The 20,355-nt window shown below is 47.4% G+C and overlaps 1 protein-coding gene across 3 annotated transcripts in view; it reads right to left on the reverse strand.

Moving 5' to 3' along the window:
- The window catches only part of SGF29 (SAGA complex associated factor 29), a 31,326-nt gene extending 11,684 nt beyond the window's left edge, over positions 1–19,642 (reverse strand). Inside the window, exons 1-3 of one of the 3 annotated variants that reach the window (XM_043560163.1) lie at positions 19,449–19,614; positions 14,536–14,633; positions 10,450–10,497 (exon numbers count right to left, since the gene is read on the reverse strand). The gene's annotated coding sequence lies outside the window, so the exon portion shown is untranslated. Of the gene's footprint in view, positions 1–10,449; positions 10,498–14,535; positions 14,634–19,448 lie in introns of all 3 variants that reach the window. The other 2 variants (XM_043560162.1, XM_043560161.1) reach the window with 2 other exon arrangements.
- Between the last annotated feature and the right edge of the window lie 713 nt (positions 19,643–20,355).

Here is a 20,355-nt window from a genome sequence, read left to right on the forward strand (position 1 = left end):
AAATTCTATTAAACATAATTAAGGCTGATGGAAATGATGAGGAAAGCAACCCTGTCAGTTTCTCCACAATAAGAAGCCAAAAACACAAACCTATGTTCAGAAAACAATGCTTTAGGTATTTTACCTTATTTAGAAAGGTTATGGATATCCAATGAATTCAATCCAATTTATCATTTAACTTAGCAAAACTTTAAAACTTTCAGGTTACTGGGGCACCTGGGTGGCTCAACCGGTTAAGCATCCAACTTTGGCTCAGGTCAGGATCTCATGGTTTATGAGTTTGAGCCCCACACTGGGGCTGACAGCTTAGAGCCTGGAACCTGCTTTGGATTCTCTGACTCCCTCTCTCTCTGCCCCTCCCCTGCTTGCATGGGTACTCTCTCTCTCAAAAATAAATAAACATAAAAAAAAAATTCATGCTACAAAAGATCTTGAAAGCCATTAAAAGTTTTACCTAGAAACCTTTTCATTTATTCAACCTACCTACTTGTTTGTAACCATTACCCATGAAAGCTTTATGAGACAGTTCATGAGATCGAGCCCCACCTCAGGCTCTGTGCTGACAGCACAGAGCCTGCTTGGGATCCTCTCTCTCTCAAAATAAATAAACTTAAAAACAATAAACAAACTTAAATTGACTTTACATCAAAATATGTTGCACCTGTGCCCACTAAAAGTCAATCAATCTGCTCCGCACCATCCATGTTACTTGGGGTACCTGTGGGGAAATCTGAGGGGTGGTTTAAGTCCAAGGGAACCGTTAGGTCCCTTCTTGCTGGCCTGGGAGGTGTTTCAGTTTGAACCTCATAAGGAGGTGGCCCAACAGCTTGGAGTGCTCTCCGCTCCTTGACACTGAGAGTAGGACCAGAAACCACTGGTGCCACAGGCACTGAGGAGGGTGCAGGAACCTGTTAGGTAAGCCTTGCCTAGGGTGGAGGGTGGTGCAGAAACAGGAGAGGGAGGAGGAGGCAGAAGAGGCGAGGTGCTGCCTGCAAGGCTGGAGGCGATAAAAGCCCAAACAGAAGAAAGAGACTCCCGGTCACCAGACAGAAGAACAGATGAACATTTTCTTTCCCCCAACAAAATGTGAAAAAAGACAGTCTAGTCTGGCCAGACAATACAGGGAACCCCCTTGAAACAAAAAACAAAAGGAGTTTCAAAAGCTGCTTGGGAATATTCCTTAAAGTCCTCATCCCGAGGAAGACCTATAACAGACAATTGGCTCTGTTTATCACAGCATTAACCTGGAGACGAAGGAGGGAGACGCCTCCACGTACAAGGATCAGGCGACATTCATCCAGGTCTCTCGAGACAGATTTCAGATCTGACACACAAAAGCAGCAGCAAAGAGGAGATGAGTAACTCAGGAAAAAGGGGAGGGGGGGACTGTACAGGATCCTGGCAGCAACCTGTTTACAAAGAGACAAGGTGGGTGGGCACACAGAACAGGACAGAACACAGGCTTGTGGCGGATTAACAGAAGTACAAGGCCTAAGGCAGGTGAGCTGATGGTGGATTGAGGAGTGGAGGAGGTGGGTGTTCTCAGGGCCCCTAAAAGAGCACGGACAGATCAGGGTTTGGGTACAGATCCGTAAAAGCCTGACCATATGGGATTTCGGTCCATTTTTCTGGTCAGACTTCCCCATTCTTTAGTTTATACTGAGGCCGACAATGTTACAAAGAAGCCGACGTGGGAAGGAAGCATACAAGGTGCCAGGGTCAAACTGGTTCTAGCTTCTCAAGATGCATCTCAAGGCGGGGTGGGATGGGATCAAGGATTTAGAGGAAAGAAAGTTGACAGTCTCCTGGGCTAGAGGCGTCCCTGCTGAACCCCAAGAGCGCCACCTTGGAGAGTCTGGGCCCTGGGACATCTCCCTAGAACCATCACGCTATCATCCCTGATGCAGGTGGGCATCCCCAACCTGCTGCCCTCTTTGGCCTAGCGTGCCCCCCAAGAGGGAACCCCTGCCCATCCTTCCTTTCAATCAACATGCGTGTCCTTGGGAGAGACAGGAGAAGTCTCCCCTGTACTGAGATATAATCTGGCATACTGGAATTTTTTGTTTCCTTTTGAGGCCTTTCCCCAGGGAGATCAGAGAGAGAGAGAACAAAGAGTGACTAAGCAACTGTCCAGCACAAGGAAGGTGAGAACCTCACCGATGAAGACGGTCACTCGACCTGTTGTTACCCTGTCCCTTCATGGCTGCCAAAGGTGTTGCCGTGTGAACTGGGGAGACCCCGATCCCTGGAGCCTTGACCCAGCCAGACCTAAAGCGGATGCTGAAGGTTCTTGGTCTTGTCTCAGGAAGGAGCTCAGGACAGACATGCAGCACAGCAGATGAGTAAAAGAAGTGGGGAGGGAAAGGTTATTAAAGTGAAAAAGACACTCTCGAGATGTGAGAGCAGGCAAGCTCGAGAGAGTGAGCTGCACGCCCTGGCACTTGGGTTTCTATCTTTTATTGGCAGTGTTAACTAGGGGGCAGTATTTATTCTTTGGGGTGGGGAGTAGGGTTCGGCACTTTTTCTTTAAATCCAAATTAACTCCATTGTGTTAGGAGACAGGGAATCCTCTGGGACTGAAGAAGCTGATCCCATCCATAGTTACATTAACTAAGAGTCCTTGACCAAAATCTCCCTCGGCTTCTGAATGGCATCCTATCAGGAACACTGCTGAAGCTTCCTGGGGTTCAGGGCGGCAGGAGGCACCCTCCCCTGACTGCTCTGACACCCCTGTACTACTTGAGGAGGGATGTGGGCCTCCCTCCCTTCCCCTATTGCACCCTAACCTGCAGTAGGTGCGGGGAGATGGACTGAAATGCTGCAACCATTGAGGCTGCCTCTTTCCATTTTGGGGGAGTCGGTAGGCTTGGTGACCAATAATGATACCCTTCGTAAGCCTCTGGATCTAGCAGTAATGGATGGGGTGGAGGTCCTGGCCTTTGTTTAGAAGGGGCAGCCATTTCACATCGAATTACGCATGAGATATCTAAGGTACCTTTACCCCGAGAGCAGGACCAAGAACACCAAACAGTCGATGGGGAAGGTCAAATGAGAGACATGAAAAGATGGCAGTGTGGAACTCCTACCTAACCCGGGCAACTTTCTCATGAGTTTCAGCCGTGATCCAGTCCCAAGGGAGGGGTCCCCTGTTGGGTGAGTGCCCCAAATGGGAACAGCTCCCACCTGTCCCTTTCGGGAAGCACACAAGACGATGTATCTTGAATTTTATGCTCATCGAGGGATCACACTGGTCTATTTAGGGGGTCTGAAGGTTGGCAGCCACCCTAATGACATGTATGGCCATCCCAAGCCCAAGAAGAATACAAACATTATAAAAAACAGCAAAACAGGAGCTCCCGGGTGGCTCTGTCAGTTAAGTGTCTGACTTCGGCTCAGGTCATGATCTCATGGCTCCTGAGTTTGAGCCCTGCGTCAGGCTGTGTGCAGACAGTTCAGAGCCTGAAGCTACTTCGGATTCTGTGTCTCCCTCTCTCTCTCTCTCTCTCTCTCTCTCTCTCTGCCCTCCCCTGCTCACACTCTGTCTCTCTCAGTCCCCAAAATAAACAAACACTAAAAAATAAATAAATAAATAAGCCAGTAAAACAGGGAGAGCCTGATTTCTGACCAACGCTGTTACGGTCAAGGTACCAGTGTCCAGCTGAGGGGCAGAAGTTTGTCCCTCCCTGTAGTGTAGCCACAGGCACAGGTTCTCTCCTGAGCACTTGGACAAGGCACATTCTGGAGAGTCATACTATTCAGGACATCTCCGAAAAAGAACAAGTAAGAAACAAATACTGGGGGTAAAGAAGACTTACCAAGCCGCACTGAAGCTCCTGAATTTCTTTCATCACTGTCCCCATACAGGCTACCAAAAATTATGTGGGGGTTGAGGTCAACAGTAAAGAAAGAATTCTTGAGCCGCTGACAGTGCAACTTACTAAGTGTATTTAAGTAGCATGGGAACCCGACCCATGGGCAGAAGGTGCTGTACTTTTGCTGTGTGAGGCTGGTGGTTATATATACTCAGTAATCAAAGGGAAGGAGGCATGCTGGGAATATCAGATTACCAAAATTTCTTTGAATTTCTTTGAATGTCTACTCGTAAAACTACTTTTGCAAGATTCCTTTGTCATTCAGTTCGATATTAACTATTGGAAATATAGAGGCAGTCGCGAGACCCTTACAGAATGTAGTAACCAGCATGTATTTGATCTGTATCAAAACTATGCAGGCTTTAGGTCAGCTTCCTGGATAAGGGTAAACATCTTCCTGCTTCTGTCCCTCATCATTTTCAGTGCAATCCCAGCTGGCTTCTTTGCAGAAATTAACAAGCTCATCCTAAAATCCATTTGGTAACTCAAGGGATCGAGAATAGACAAAACAATCTCGAATATAAAGATGTTTTCCCAATTACAAAATGCACTACACAAAGCTATAGCAATCAAGGCGATGCAGTACTGGCATAAGGATAGACCTATCAATCAATGACACAGAATCGAGAGACCAGAAATAAACCCTCATACCTACGGTCAATTAATTTCCAACCAGGGTGCCAAGACAACTAGAATAGTCTTTTTGACAAACAGTACTGGGACAACTAGGTATCCATATGTAAAAGAATGAATTTCGACCCCTTCCTCAGACCATATACAAAAATGATCTGGGGCACTTAGGTGGCTCAGTCGGTTAAGCATCTGACTTCAGCTCAGGTCATGATCTCATAGTTCATGAGTTCGAGCCCCGCATCAGGCTCTCCGCTATTGGCACGGAGCCTGCTTTGGATCCTATGTCCCCCTCTCTCTCTGCCCCTCCCCACTTGTTCTCTTTCTCTCAATAAATAAACTTAAAAAAGATCTGAATAGACAGTTCTCCAAAGAAGATATATAAATGGCCAAAAAGCACATGAAAAGATACTCAGTATCACTAGCCATCAAGAAAATACAAATCAAAACCACAAGGAGGTATCATTTCACATTAAAAAGAGACATAACAAGTGTTGGTGAGGATGTGGAGAAATCCTACGAATGGAGGAAAGTGGTATTGTTCACACAAAGGCAGATATGATTCAACAATAAAAGGAACGAAGTATGACACATACTACAACACAGGTGAACCTTGAAAACCTTATGCTAAGTAAAAGAAGCCACACACGACCGACTGCATTACCTACTGTACGATTCCATTTAGATGAAATATCATCTAGGTAAATCCACAGAAAATGGCGGCGGGGGGGGGCGGGAGTGTGGTTAGGGGGAAAGGGACTGTTAATGAGTACGGGGCTTTTTAGCCAGGGGATGACCACGTTCTAAAACTGATTGTGGTGACAGCTGCACAACTCTGAATATACTGAAATTCACTGAGTTGTTAATTTTAGATAGATATACCTCCCCACGCCCAGCCACCAGCCTCAGGTAAACACTAATCTATTTGTTTCTATAGATTTTTTTTTAATTTTTAAAAAATGTTTATTTATTTTTGACAGAGAGAGAGAGAGAGAGAGACAGAGACAGAGACAGAGCATGAGTGGGGGAGGGGCAGAGAGAGAGGGAGACACAGAATCCGAAACAGGCTCCAGGCTCTGAGCTGTCAGCACAGAGTCTGACACGGGGCTTAAACTCACGGACAGCGAAATCACAACCTGAGCTGAAGTCGGACACTCAACCGACTGAACCATCCAGGCGCCCCTCTATAGATTTTCCTATTGTGCACTTCATTTATTCTCATTGTTGAATAATATTCCTCTGCTTGCATACACCAGACTTTGTATATTAATCCATCAACTGATAGACATTTGGGTTGTGTTCACTTTTGGCTAATGAGAATAACACTGTTATGAACAGTCGTGGACAAGCTTTCCTGTGGACATGTTTCCATTTTCTCGGTCTATACCCAGGAGTGGAACTGCTGGGTTGTATGGTAACTCTAGGTTTAACCTTTTGAGGAGCTGCCAGACGGTTTCCAAAGTGGGCGCACCATTTTACATTCCCAGCAGCAAAGCACCAGGGTTCCGATATCCCTACATCTGCAGCAGTGCGTGTAACTGTCTTTCTGATCACAGCCCTCCTAGTGGGGTTGAAAAGTTAACTAGCAGTTTTGATTTGCATTTCCCCCATGGCTAATGATGCTGAACATGTTTTCACCTGTTTATTAGCCATTTGTGTGTCTGCTCTGGAGAACTGCCCTTTACCCATTTTTATTGGGTTGTCTTTATTTTTGTCTTTGAAATACATTTTTAAATGTCTATCCAGTCCAATTTATCTATTTTTCCTGATTGCTTGGGACACAAGACACATTTTCCCACATGCAACACTATTTTTTACCACCACAGCTTTACATAATACATTTTAATACAGGGAAGAACATGTCCCTTAAAAAAAAAAAAGTCCAGCTGCATTAGCTAGAATCGCATGAAATAATGGATCTCGAGCTTAGAGAGTTTAGAGATTAGAAGCGTACAAACTTGAGAATGATCAGCATGAAGGAACTGATCTGCTGAGAGAGAAAAGAGGAAGGAGAAAGACCCCTCCAGTGAGCTACAACAAAGGTGAAGGTGTGGACGGAAGGAGAGCTCAGTGGAAAGATCCCAAGGAGGATGGATTCGCGTGGAAAAGAGTTGTTCTCTCCCGCTAAGTAAAGCAGGAACCCTGGGTGGAGCCACCTGCCGTGGACCTGCCCACACCGGTGCACGGTAAAATTGGGGCGAGCCCCACAACCGGACGGGTGCATCTGACTTTACGCTGTGCCACCACAAACACTGGCGGCAGGCGTGCCCCCAATGCTGTCCCGTAAATCGGTGTCGTTCCCGGCAAGTCTGTCTGACATTTCAACCCTTCTCTCTCTTTCAATGTTTTTGCTGCTGCCCTCAGACCCGGGTCTGAGCCCCCCTAGCTGAAGTCCCAAGTTCCCACTCTGGTCAGAAGAGAAGCCAGAGACCCTGTTCCCACCATGAACAGGACAAGCTAAGTGCAGCAGCACCGGTCACCTCTGCACTTAGTGAAGAGCAACCCGTCATCTGTGCTCTGAATCCCATCTCCTCTCGGGCCAGCTGACGCCCCTTTCCTACGCCGTATGGCACACGAGCATACTTTAGGAGAGCCCATCTTAAAAATTAAATATGTAAGAGCTTCCAAACCCCACACTCCCCTCCAGCTCCCCACCTCGTCTCTTCACGGCAAAACTTCAGAAGTGGTCCAAGCCCGTGCTTCTAGTCCTCGCCCCCATTTGACTTCGCAACCCACTTCAGTCTAGCTTCCGTCCTCCCCAGCCCAGCGATGATGCTCTCGGGAGAACCAGGAACCGCACAGGTCAAAGAATTAGATCCTTCCCCTGCCTGCATCCGCTGGACACAGGTGCCCACTGCCTCTTCCCCTGGCGTCAGGGCCTCCCTCCTGCGTGGTCAGCCTCCACTCCTCTCCTGCACCGGCCTCTCGCCGGCCTGTCCTGCAAATGCTGGCGCTCCTTGGGGCTCGAGCCTGGCCGCCGCCGTATACACTTCCAGGTCTCTCCCCCACCCCACCCTGCCCTGGCCGCCACCCCATCCACCTGCCCCCAGATGTTACAGGAAAGGACTCGGGAGTGGTCTCAGTCAGGACTTTACTAGGACCTCAGGAAACAGGCAATGGGAGAGACAGGAGCCACCATGCAGGAGAAGCACATGTACACAACTACCTCCTGCCAGAGCTGTGGCACCAGAGAGGGTGGAGGCCTGAGGGGAAGGCAGTGTGGATGCGGGGTGGGGGGGTGGGGGGGTGGGGGAGTGGGGGGGCTTCGGGTGGGAAAATGGGAGTACGCTGGCTGAGGGGCTTCTAGAAGCATGCTGAGAACAAGACCAAGGGCCAGAGAACAGGGCTGCATCTGAAGAAGACACGGGCAGTTGAGGGACGGGATCCGGCCCTGAGATACACACAGTGGCAGCCCTCATTATTTGCGAACATTCCTTCCAGCCTAGCCCATCATCATTTTCGAACATTCCTTCCAGCCCGTCCCATCTACAAACACTCGACATGGAGGTCCCTTCCACCACCCCTCCCCTCCAGAGAGGCTGAAGGGCATGCCCTTCCCCCAAAGCTTACACTTGCAAGGATCAGCTCAAGCCTGGTCTTGCCTGACTGTCCCTAAATAAGCCAAACGTGTCTCCTGTTGGACTCTTCCTATCTAGACTTTCCAACCTACCTTTATAAACTGGCTTTTCTTCCCCAGCCAGACTGGGAGCTCCTCAGGCAAGAACAAACACCTCTGCTTTCATCAGCAATCCCCTCACATCAATAACCACCACTGGTAAGTTGTGTCAAGGACTTGGCAAGAACTTGATAATAATTCTACCTGACACACCACCTCTCTCCTGCCCTGACCCTCTCCCCACCCCCCGCCCCCGCAGTAAGGTCCACTGTGAACTTCCCACATCAACTCTCCCAAACTTTGTTGTTAAGCAAAGGCTTCTTCCCTCGTATTATCAACTATGAGCCACATGGCACCAACTCCCAAATCTACCTCCAGCCCCCACAGCTTCCCCAAGATTCAGAACCTTATTTTCATGCCGGCTGGACAGCCCTACCAGAGAAGACCCCAAATCCCTATGCCTGACACAGACATTCCTTGTATGAGTCTCTCCTATACGCTAGAAATTTTCTACTATTTCAGAAAGATTTTAAATCAATTTGTCCAGAAACCATTCTAAAATACTGGTGATGGCTGTACAAATCAGTGAAACAACAACAACAAACCAACAATGAATCGTGCACTTTGGGTGAATTGTATGGTATGTGAATTATAGCTCAATAGAACTTAAAAAAAAAACAAACAAAACCTGTATGTCCAAAACCCAACTCATCCCTCCCTACCCACTCCACCCCTAAAACTCCTGTGTGCTAGCTTGCTCCTTCCCTGCCGGCATGTCCAGAAGCCACTCAGCTGCCTGTGCTGAAAACAGCTGTTTTCAAACCACCTTCTCCCTCAATCCCCTGTCCAATCGGTCACCGCTCCTGTTGACTCACTGCCCCCTTCTTAGCCTTCAGTCACTGTTTCCCACCACACCAATGGCCTCCCGGTAACTTACACAGCACCCCCTTCTGCATTTTCCTCTCCATCAAATCCACCCTCGACACGGCCGCGGCACCACCCATCTGAAAGACAAGCGTGGCCATGTTCCCCTGCCAAACGCTTTCAACCCGCGCCTCCAGGGCACATCAAGTCCTTACCCACAACACAGACTCGACGGAAGAGGCCTCCATCCCTGGCCCCCCATTCCTATCTCCTCTCGTTACCCTGCCTGCCTCACACTTCATACTCCAGACACTTCACACTCCTGCTTTTGACCACACACCATGTCACATTTCTTATCCCCATGCTGTTCCCTCCATCTGGGATGTGCTTCCTGCAAGCAGGACATCCCTAATCCTCGGCCCAATTTAACTACTTACTCTCTAGGATCTGGCTCATATACCATCTCCCTTCACCAGCCATGGTCAGAATCCTGTCTCCTAGGCTGACTTGTCACCTTTCTCTGTGGCCTCGAATTATCCTGTGCATCTCTCTACCATACATAGTGCCTATCAAATCATATTCAAATTCTCTTTGTGTGTTTTTGTCTCCTCTCTTGAGGGTGGGGATCACTAGATCCTCGATACCTAGCACAGGGCTCCACACGTACCCACGGTCCTCATTTTCTATTCCCATTCACACCTCAGCCCGACACAGCATGGCTCCTCCCGCCCAGTCCCCAGTGATCTCCTGTTAGCTCCTGGACCTTTCTGCTGCCCTGCACACCTGACCACATGCTGCTTCTCAAAGCTTGGCTGAGCTTCCAGGCCTGCGGTCCCTCCTATTTCTCCAACCACCCCTGTGCGGTCCTTCTGCTGCCCCCTCCTCCAACCCACAGGACGGCTACTCCAGGACCCCCCTCTCAGTCTCTAAGCTCCCTGGGTAGCTCATCTGCTGTAAGGCCCCATATTCTGAAACTTCCAGATTCCTCCGTCAACCCTGACCCCTCGCCAAGGTTCCCAGCTCAGATTTTGAGCTGCCAGCTGAGGGCCCGAGATGCCCCTCAGACAACTCACACTTCCTGCTCTGCTCTGCCTTCCAGATTTGGTTTGATGGCACCCATCGCTGCCCAGCCAGCCTCCCAGGCCTCGCATCTCAGAGGCATCCACTCCTCCTCCTTGGCCATCTGCAACCCCACATCTCCCTGATCCACCCCATTCCATTCCTAGGGATTTTGCCTCAGAAATTTCTCCCAAACCCGGCCCCTCCCTTCTACCCCACCTGTCACTGTCTTAGTTGGGGCTCTCATCACATTATCACAATATCACCCATTGCTGTGCCTCACTGTGGCTGGACACAAAGCCTGTTCCTCTTAAGGAAAAAACAAAACAAAACAAAACAAAACCTTTAACATATGCACAGAATAAAAAAAAATTCAAATGATTCCAGAAGTACAATGAAATCTCCTACCTCTAGAAGTAACCCCTACTGTTTCTTGGGTATTTCTCCAGAGGTATCCTATGCATAAACAGGAAAAAAAGTATGTATCTCAGAAAACCTTTTGCAAATGGAAGATGCAGAGACAGACACACACACACACACACACACACACACACACACACACGTGATGGAGCTTGAAACTTTCAGCACACTGAAATTTGAAAGCTGACCCACGTGGTCTGGAGGGGAAGAAGGAGGTCAAAGAGCAAAGCAGTCAGGGCCTAATCTTGCAACCAGCAAGCAGCAGTGGGGGTTGGGCCCCGTTTTTGGAGACCTTTGGCCTCCGACACTCAGCCCCTGTACCAATCATCGGGATCCCCTCACGTATAAATGGTGACTGGTAGTTTTTAAAATGCTTTCGCCTCCCCTCATTTCTATCCAGTGTGAAACACTGTGAAGTGCTGAGATGGAGAACAGCATTCCGGAGGGTCGCCTTGTCCGCTGGGTAGTGCCCCGCCCGGGAAAAGCTCATCTCTCGATTATACAACGAACGACGGCTTTCTCTGGAACCAGTCACCTCTGCAAGTGGACCATCAAGCTTTTCCACTACCCGGATGCCCCTTCCCCCCAAACCTAACAGACAAATGCCAGCATGTTCTTCCTGCTCAAATGCCCTCTCTTCTTTGAGGCACTCCTTAACCACTCAGCAGTGAGGAACGCCCCTGGGCCCCAGAGCACTCTGGCCACACCTCTCTTTCCATTTTTTCCTAATTTAGCAGACAAAAAAATAGTATAAGAATTATTAAAGAATTATTAAAGTAAACCTCAGCAACCTAAATGATTTTCATTTTGTGTGCCGCTCCCTGTACATGCAATATAACTGCAATCAGAGTGCACTTGCTCTTGTAAAACTGTTTTCTATTTGTGTAGGAGCCCACTTCTAGGATTTCTAGCCCCTTGAGTACAAGAACTGAGTGTTAGTCATCTCTGTGCCTTGGCACCCGAAACAAAGCCTAGAACATAGGAGGGCTTGGCAGCTGTTTATCAGAAACTATTCTGGTAAACGCGGGAAGAGGCAAACAGCATTCCCGCATGCCCAAACGCATCAAGTCACAAAAAGAAATGAAATACGCCACCAACAAGTCATCAGAGAAATGAACGGCCATGCATATTTTAGGAGCATTCCAAGGAGGGGAAAGGGGACAGAACAGGGAACATTAAGTTCTCATGAGGCCTTTTACTCACCCCGTGGGCGCTCCTTAACCTTTCTGAGTCTCCATAAAGACCAGAGCACTCACTGGAGGATTAACAACACAAGTAAGGTCCAGACAGTGCCTGGGACAACACACACACTTAGCGGACATGAGTTTCCCCCTCTCTGTCCGCAGATGTGGCTCAGGGAACTGCCAGGAAAAAACAGGGACTATGCTAAGTCGAGCAAAGCAGTCAAAGGCACAAGCAAAAGAAAACACTGATGCATCCCGAGCCTGAGGGGAGCGGCTCTGAGCAGATGGCCCGCACAAAGACCACACCATGGAGGAGTGCTCTCCTGTGTGAGCTCTGCCTGCTGGGTGGCGCCTTGCTTGGGAAAACCACCTCATTTTATGATTTTACAACAAACTCCCATTAACTGGATCCAGTCGGTTGTGAACTTGGACTTCCCCAGAAAACATCTGCAACACCAGAGCCTGTGGGAACCAAGCACCGGGCACTGGAACTTGGCTGAAAGGCCAGAGCTCCCAGCTGGGAGGACATGGCTTTGAGCCCAAGCTGCCTGTTATCAGAGTCCAAAGGCCCCAGCTGATCTATCACTGTTCTTAACCCTGGGAGGCCAGGCAATCCCTGCAAGGTTTCAGGCATTCTTCTGAATTCTGAGGCAAGGCCCAACACTATACACTTTTTGGCTCCTAGCACTCTCTTCTTCCAACCGGTTTAGAAGCCACAACTTCCTCGGCGCCTGGGTGGCTCAGTTGTTGAATATCTCGCTCTTGAATTGGGCTTAGGTCATGATTCCAGGGTCATACGATCAAGCCCCAGGTCAGACCCATGCTGAGCGCAGAGCCTGCTTAAGATTCTCTCTCTCTCCCTCTGTTCCTCTATCCTGCTCATGCTCTTAAAAAAAAAAAAAAAAAAAAAAAAAAAAAAAAGCCCCACCTTCTATTTCTACCCAGAGGGAACCACCATTCTGACATTTTTCACTATCGATTAGTTACACCTGTTCTAGAATTTCACTGAAATGTAATCATGCCATCCACCATCTTTAGGGTCCGGATTCTCTCAACATGTTTTTGAGATTCATCGGTGGTGGTATGTTTATCAGGAGTCTGTTTCTTTCCACTGCCCAGCAGCATCCTCCTGTGTGAAAAACCCTGTTTCTTTAACCAGCCCTCGCTTTGGTGGCACCTGGGTGATTCCCAGTTCGGGGCCACTGTGAATAAAACTGCCACGAGCAGTCACATGTGAGTCTTTTTTCGGACATATGTTCATTTCTCTTAAGTGCTTAGGTCTGAGGTGGATACTTAATTTTACAGGAAACCGCCAGACCAGACCCTGTTCCTGAGAAGGTGTACCGGCTTCCCACCAACAACATATGGAAGTTTTAGTTGCTCTACATGCCCGATGACAGACAGTGTTGTTGTTTTCATTTTATTTAAGAAAATTTAGCCATTCTAGCTAGTGTGAAGTGGTTTTCCATTGTGGGTTTAATTTAGACTTCTCTGGTGACCACTGATGCTGAGCACCTTCCCATGTGCTTATATGGCTTCCTTTACATGTTCAATTCAGCGGCCTTTTAGTATATTCAAAAGGTTGTGCCACCATCACCGCGACCTAATTTCAGAATTATTTTCAGGACCCCCAAAGCCTGTACACCCCAAAAACCTGTCCCCATCAGCAGTCACTCCCCTTAGCCACTGGCAACTGTTTATTCTACTTTCTGACTTTACAGACCTGCCTGTTCTAGATGCTTCATAGAAACAAAATCACACACTATGTGGCCTTTGGGGACTGGCTTCTTTCACTTAGCACAATATTTTCAAGGTTCATTCCTGCTATACATGTGTATTTCATTCCTTTTATGGCTGAATAATACCCCACTGGTATGGATTTTGTTTTTCCATTCATCGGTGGGTGGGACATTTAGGTAAAATGACTTTTATATCAAGAATCTGGGGGACACCTGGGGCGCTCAGTCAGTTGAGCATCCGACTTCGGCTCAGGTCATGATCTCGCAGTTCACGAATTCGAGCCCCGCATCAGGCTCTGTGCTGGCAGACAGCTCAGAGCCTGGAGCCTGCTTCTGATTCTGTGTCTCCCTCTCCCTCTGCCCCTCCCTGCTTGCACTCTGTCTGTCTCTCTCTTTCTCAAAAATAAACAAACATAAAAAAAAACTGGAACTCCCTCTGCGTGGCTATCTTTTCAAGATGAGTATCACGTAACAAGACATTGAGAACACCTCATCAGTGCCACTCCCTTCTGGGGGTCAGCTCCTGCTCCACTGACTCCAGTTAGTGGGTTTTTGTTTTGTTTTAATTTGTACGAGTTATGGTCATCGTCTGTGAGAGGGCTGGCCTGATCTGAGCTCCTCCATCATTACTGGAAGCAACCTCTCAGTGTATGCCCATCACCTTTTCTCTCCATTTTGGTAACAGTACTCCCAATTTCTCCTTCGAGAAAATGTCCTTCACCTTGGCTCCAAGATGGGTATATGACCTGGGCCCACAAGAGTATTCCACTCTTTCTGACTGCCATGACTAGCTCAGGAAGAGGAATGTGACCTAAGTCTGGCCCAAATAAATTTAAGAGCTTTTGCTGGGGCCCGCCTGAGTGACTCAGTCGGTTAAGCATCCAACTTCGGCTCAGGTCATGATCTCACGGTTCATGGGTTCGAGCCCCATGCTGGGCTCTGTGCTGACAGCTTGGAGCCTTGAGCCTGCTTCGGAATCTGTGACTCTCTCTCTCTCTCTCTCTCTCTCTCTCTGCCCCTGCCCCCCTAGTGCTCTGTCTCTCAAAAAAATAAATGTTTGAAAAAATTTTAAAAAACTGTTTTAATTAAAATTAGACAGAAATTAGGGGGAAAAAAAGATCTTTTGCTGGAAGCTATCTGAAAAGAGATACCTTCTTGCAGTTGGTTGTTAACAGAGTAGCAGGGAAGCCTGGAACTGATGGAGGCTTTTGCCTGTCTGAGACAGAAGTCAACATGGAGAAAAGTGGAGCTGAAAGACATTAAAAGAAAAAAAAATTCCTGGTGACATAACTTAGGTTTCGGGATATAACTGTGCCTGAGGCTGGTATACCCAGGACTTTTCAGTTAGAGTCTAATGGATACTACTTTTCTCCTTGGACTAGTTTGGGTTAGCTTTTTGTTATCTGCAACTGAGAAGCCTAATAGGTAATTATAGGGACAAAGAACGTGTTAACCGCTAACCACTCAGTCTAAACCTGTTCTCTAGCACCTTGTCTAGAAGCCAAGGCCTCATACCAACAAATCCAAACATTCTATACTTAAACCACTCTAACATCAATCCCACAGGGCTTAAGACAGAGCTTTGTTCTGAATCAAAGGGAAGGCAGGCATCTAAGACCCTACACTCAGATCCCATACTCTCAATGTAGCCACGCTCAACAACAATCTACATTCATCAATTGGTTTGAAAAAATTAAGGAGATGCGGATTTCTTTCCCCTACTACCTACCATGCTTCTAGACCAGAGCTTACATACATCATTCTCATTGAAACCTAACAATCACCTAAGCACACCCTCTCTATAGCTGGGGAACCTGAAGTTCAGAGTGGTTAAATTATGCTCGGTAACTCAGGAAATAACAGGTAGTTACAAAACTGCAAACTCTAAAATCTATGTTCTCCCTCCCAATTTCAAACTTTGTAAGGACTTCGGCTTATTCATTAGCAAAAGAGATCATGAAGTAAGACCATTTCGTCTACTAGAAACTGTCAATCAACTGTTATTAAGATTGCACTGAAAGAGGGGCGCCTGGGTGGCGCAGTCGGTTAAGCGTCCGACTTCAGCCAGGTCACGATCTCGCGGTCCGGGAGTTCGAGCCCCGCGTCGGGCTCTGGGCTGATGGCTCAGAGCTGGAGCCTGTTTCCGATTCTGTGTCTCCCTCTCTCTCTGCCCCTCCCCCGTTCATGCTCTGTCTCTCTCTGTCCCAAAAATAAATAAAAAACGTTGAAAAAAAATTAAAAAAAAAAAAAAAAGATTGCACTGAAAGAGTCACCAATAGGATGGCGATTCATAGTGGCACCTGATAAACATAAAGGTAACAATTGTGGGAAATAAGTTTAGAAATTCCCTGGGCTTGCACCAGTGGGTTAACAAGGCATAAAGAATTACAAAGCCATAGGATGCTCTTACCCAAGCTTGAGTAGACAAGATTAGGCCCCCAGAATAGAGTAGGAGAGGGGCAAAGGCCCCCAGAATAGACGTGGTAGGGGGCAAAGGCCCCTAGAATAGAGAGGGGGGCAAAGGCCCCCAACACAAAGGTATATGAAGTAAGCAAGATTAGGTATTCAGGGCAAAAGTGCCCCCCAATTTAGTACTATAGCAGTAAAGCTGCTTTCACAGGAGGGAAGGACCAAGTAAACAGGTAAATAGGGCTATAGACCTCTGCTGCTGTGGGTGAAGCAGCTCAGAGCAGAGCTGATTAGCAAAAGAAAAGGTGCCTTGTTAACCCTGAGGTTATTTCCCCTATCTGCCTTATCCCCTAGGCTAGCTAAGATAAACAGACATTGTCCCTCCTGTCTGCCATTAACAACCATCTGCCCATCTGCCTGGCGCCAGGATTGACCCAAACCTCAAACACCGTGTATCTTCAAAACCCCCTTTCCCTCATGCCCATGAATTAATGTTCACAGATTCACTGTCTCTTTGTGCATGCCCATCACGTTTGTAAGCCTTCTGATCTTAATAAATACGGAGCAAGGACCCTTATTCGGGGTCTTGTCTCTTCGCAGACATTAGCCATCTCTTGCTTTTAATCCTGCGTCTGCTCTCTTGCTGGCCAAGAGAGAACTTTAGATTTAGAATCTACGACAAACACTGACAGCTATTCCTTACTGAATACCTACTATGAGCTAAGCACTTTTATGTAGATGACTCCATCTAAACTGCTCTTCATTTAACACTGTGGAAACAGGAGTCTTGGAGAAATCAGTGACTTTACTGAAGTCACACAAGTAATAAGTGGAAGAGGTGGGATTCAAATCCAGATCTGTCTGACTCTATGACCTAAGCCTTAAGGCTCATGATCAACATCCCAAACCTATTGGTATAATGTTCAACAAAGTAGCTTCCCCTCCACAGATAGAGTGACCACAAATCCTGAAGTGATGTATACTGGGTATTTTTTCCAATGCAAATGATATAGGATCCTATAGAAGATTCATTTTTAAAACACTTGTAAGACTCTTTGTACACAAATTTAGAAATGAGGTTTAAAAGGCTGACTTACTACATGCCCCTGTTTCCAGCTCCAGAAAGCTGGGTCACTAAAACTATGAATTCTAATGGACCTACCCACTGAGAGCAGGGTGCCTCGTGCTGGGCCAGGTATTTATAAAACACACACTGTGGTTTACAAAACACTTCTTTTTTTAAGATTTTTTAAAAAGTCTGTTTATTTAAGCAATCTCTACACCCAACGTGGGGCTTGAACTCACGACCCCGAGATCAAGAGTCACACACTCCACCAACTGAGCCAGCCAGGTGCCCCGACAAATCACTTTCAAGGCACCACTTCAGATCCTGGACAGCCAGCCCCTCTCAAACAGCAATACCATACAGCAACTGCAGTAAGCAATTCCAGTGTCCCCATCCCAAGCAAGCACAGACTTTCATGCTTCAGGTCCTTTAATCCTTTCCCTACCTCTCCGTGGGTCTCAAATTTGCTCGTCTTTCAGGTGCAAATCAAATGGCAGCCAAGTTAATACTTTCATGGCAGTACTTGCCAACATTTCTCACACCACAGCATACACAGAACATAGTATTTATGATGTTATTTGTGTCCTCGTGTAAAAGAACAAAGCTGCTTGCAGCCAGAAGAGAATGGCAGGGGGATCTGGCTGTCCCAGGCCCTGCTCAGGTGCCCTGATGCCAAGGGCAATCAAAATTTCCAAAGCACAGTACACAAATTTCTGTTCTTGCACCTGTCACACACGCACGAGACACTTGCATTAACTTGTCTCTCCTGCAGACCACAAACTCTCAGAAGACAGAGAAGCAGGTGTATTCGTCCCTATATTCCCAGCAACTGCACAGGGCCTGGCACCTACTAAGTCTTCAAAATAGATATGGGAGCTGAATCCTGAAAATCTCTTAAAACAGTCTTTCAGCTTAGAAGCATGCACCAATTCTGAAGCTGGGTTAGTCAATACCTTCTCTCCAATCCCAGAAAAAATAGTTCCTATAAACATACTCTAAGAAAGACAATCTACTCCCACTTACGGAGAAGAGGTACTTTTTCTCTATAAATTAATTCATTCAATAATTTGTTAAATACTGCTGTGCCAGGCATGAGTAACATACAGCAGTGAATGAGGCAGAGTCCCTGCCTTGCTGTACAAAACTTACAGTCCAGAAAGGAACACAGACATTAAACAAATAGTCCCATATACTTATTTGTAGGTGAAAGTTAAAAGGGACATAGAGATGGGGCGCCTGGGAGGCTCAGTTGGTTAAGGAACAACTCTTGGTATTGGCTCGGGTCATGATCTCATGGTTCGTGGGATTGAATCCTGTCGGGCTCCATGCTTGGGATTCTTTCTCTCTGTCCCTCCCCGGCTTGCATGCACATGTGCACTCTCTCAAAATAAATACATAAACATTTAAAAAAAATTTTTTTTTAAATAAAAGGGACATAGAGGACAGAGTAGATACACAGATAAATTTGAATAAACAATGACAGGGATGTCGAAGAACCGAAAACACAAATTCTCAGGCAAAAAGGACAAAGTGCCAAAGAGAATAATCTACAATTAGACACCCAATAGTGAAACTTCAAAGCCTCAAGGGCAAATACATGATACTATACTGGAGAAGGAAAGGGGAGGGGGACAAACTACACCAAGAATAACTCAGTGTTTGGCATGAGCAACTGGAAGAATGGCCAGACAGGTTAAGGTACGAGAAGGGTAAAACTTAAAATGTCCGTTTTGTACATGTTTGAGATGCCGATTTGACATTTTAAGAGGTATCATTTGAGAGGTGACTATAAGAATCTGGAGTTCAAGGTAGAGCACTGGGCTGCAGATAGAAATTTGAGAGCACAACACACAGTATTTATATTTAAAGCCTTGAAATTGATAGCTCCTAGGAAGTGACCACGGAGAAGAGATCCAGGATGAGGCCTGGGGGCGGTGTAATCATTAGAGATAAGGAAGAGGAACAAGAAATCAGGAGAGGAGAAGCCAGAGAGCTGAGGCTACAGACGTGGCTATTGCACAAATCAAATGAAGAACGTGCTTCAAGAAGGGGCAACGATGAACTGCATCAAAAATTGCTACGGGAGTGCGAACGAAGTTAAAACTGAATTTGGCGACGTTGCGATCATTGGTGGCTTTGACAAAGTGCTATTTCAGTGGAATGGTGGGGGCCTAGACTGGAGGGGGTTCTCAAGAGACCTGGAGATGAGATGTCAGCTACAGACTGAAGCCCTAGGCTGTAAACGGGCGCAGACAGATGAGCAGGCAACTGGAAGTCTCTGGAGGGCGAATGAAGTCATCTCCTTAAGGGGGGCGCATCCTTGGCTGCTGTCTTCCCTCACCTGGGCTGAGTACCCCGCCTCCGCCGCCTTAGCGCCCCGCACCGCGCGCGCCAGCTTTCAGCGAGCGCACGCGCAAACTCAAACACCGCCGGCCCTCCCTCCTCCAGCCCCGCCTCTCCCCGCCCAGGGCGCGTGCGCACCGCCCCTCGAGAGCCGCCTCGGCAAGGCCCGGGAGTAGGGACGCATCGGGGACCCTAACCCTCCGCTCCCGCCATTTCCCGGGGGCCCCAGACCGCGACCAGCCCCACCTGCCAAGCCACGAACGGAGTAAGCACGTCGCGCTGGAAATTACGACGGCAGGAGCGGGCGCGTCCCTCGAATGCTTTTCAAAGCGTTAGGTAACGCCCTTACGTTCGAAGATTCGCGGCACGTCAAGAGCCACACACGCTGTTTTCCTTTTATGAGCTAGTCGCAGCGCGAACCCCTTCACGCATGCGCCGTCCTTCCCGTGTGACGTGCCGCGCTGCTCCTTGGGAAATGTAGTTTTTACTTTGTCACCCTAGTCCGGAGTCAGCCGTTGGACCTTATTTTAACAAACTAAGGCCTTTGTCTGTTTTCAGTAGCCTCTCATTCCCCAAAGCCTCTATAAGATTAAAAAAAAAAAAAAATTTGTGTGTGTGAAAGCACAGGTTGCTCCAAAAGATAAATTCTATTTTAAAAAGTTTGAATAAATTAAAACAAACAGATCCTTAGACCCAGAAATTGCCCTTTCAGGGAGTCTTCTCAGGAACCTATTAAGGACGTGAGTAAATGTTTAACTATATTGGTTTACATACCAGTATCTTATAACTTCTTACATAACCCCTGCCAAAGTTCAGAAGTACATTTTATGTCGTTTGATTATTTGATACACTTGCCAGCCCAATAAGGTTAAGATCATCTGTTTTGTTCACCTATGTGTTCCCAGTACCTAGCACATTCCTAGTACCTATGAGGGCGCATAGTAGGCCCTCAATATTTTCGTGTGCACTTAGAAGGATCGCAGACTTCAACACAAACTGTTTCAGCCCCAAATTAATGCATCATTCCCCCCCCCCCCATCAAGCTTCTTTTTGATTTTGTGATCTCTGACTCAATGATGATGGCATGACCATCTATCTAGTCTCAGCCCTATATCCTGCATTTTATGAAGCTAATGCTGGCAAGGATATCACA

This window comes from Prionailurus bengalensis, chromosome E3 (assembly GCF_016509475.1).
Source record: "Prionailurus bengalensis isolate Pbe53 chromosome E3, Fcat_Pben_1.1_paternal_pri, whole genome shotgun sequence".
In the NCBI taxonomy this organism is placed as follows: domain Eukaryota; kingdom Metazoa; phylum Chordata; class Mammalia; order Carnivora; family Felidae; genus Prionailurus; species Prionailurus bengalensis.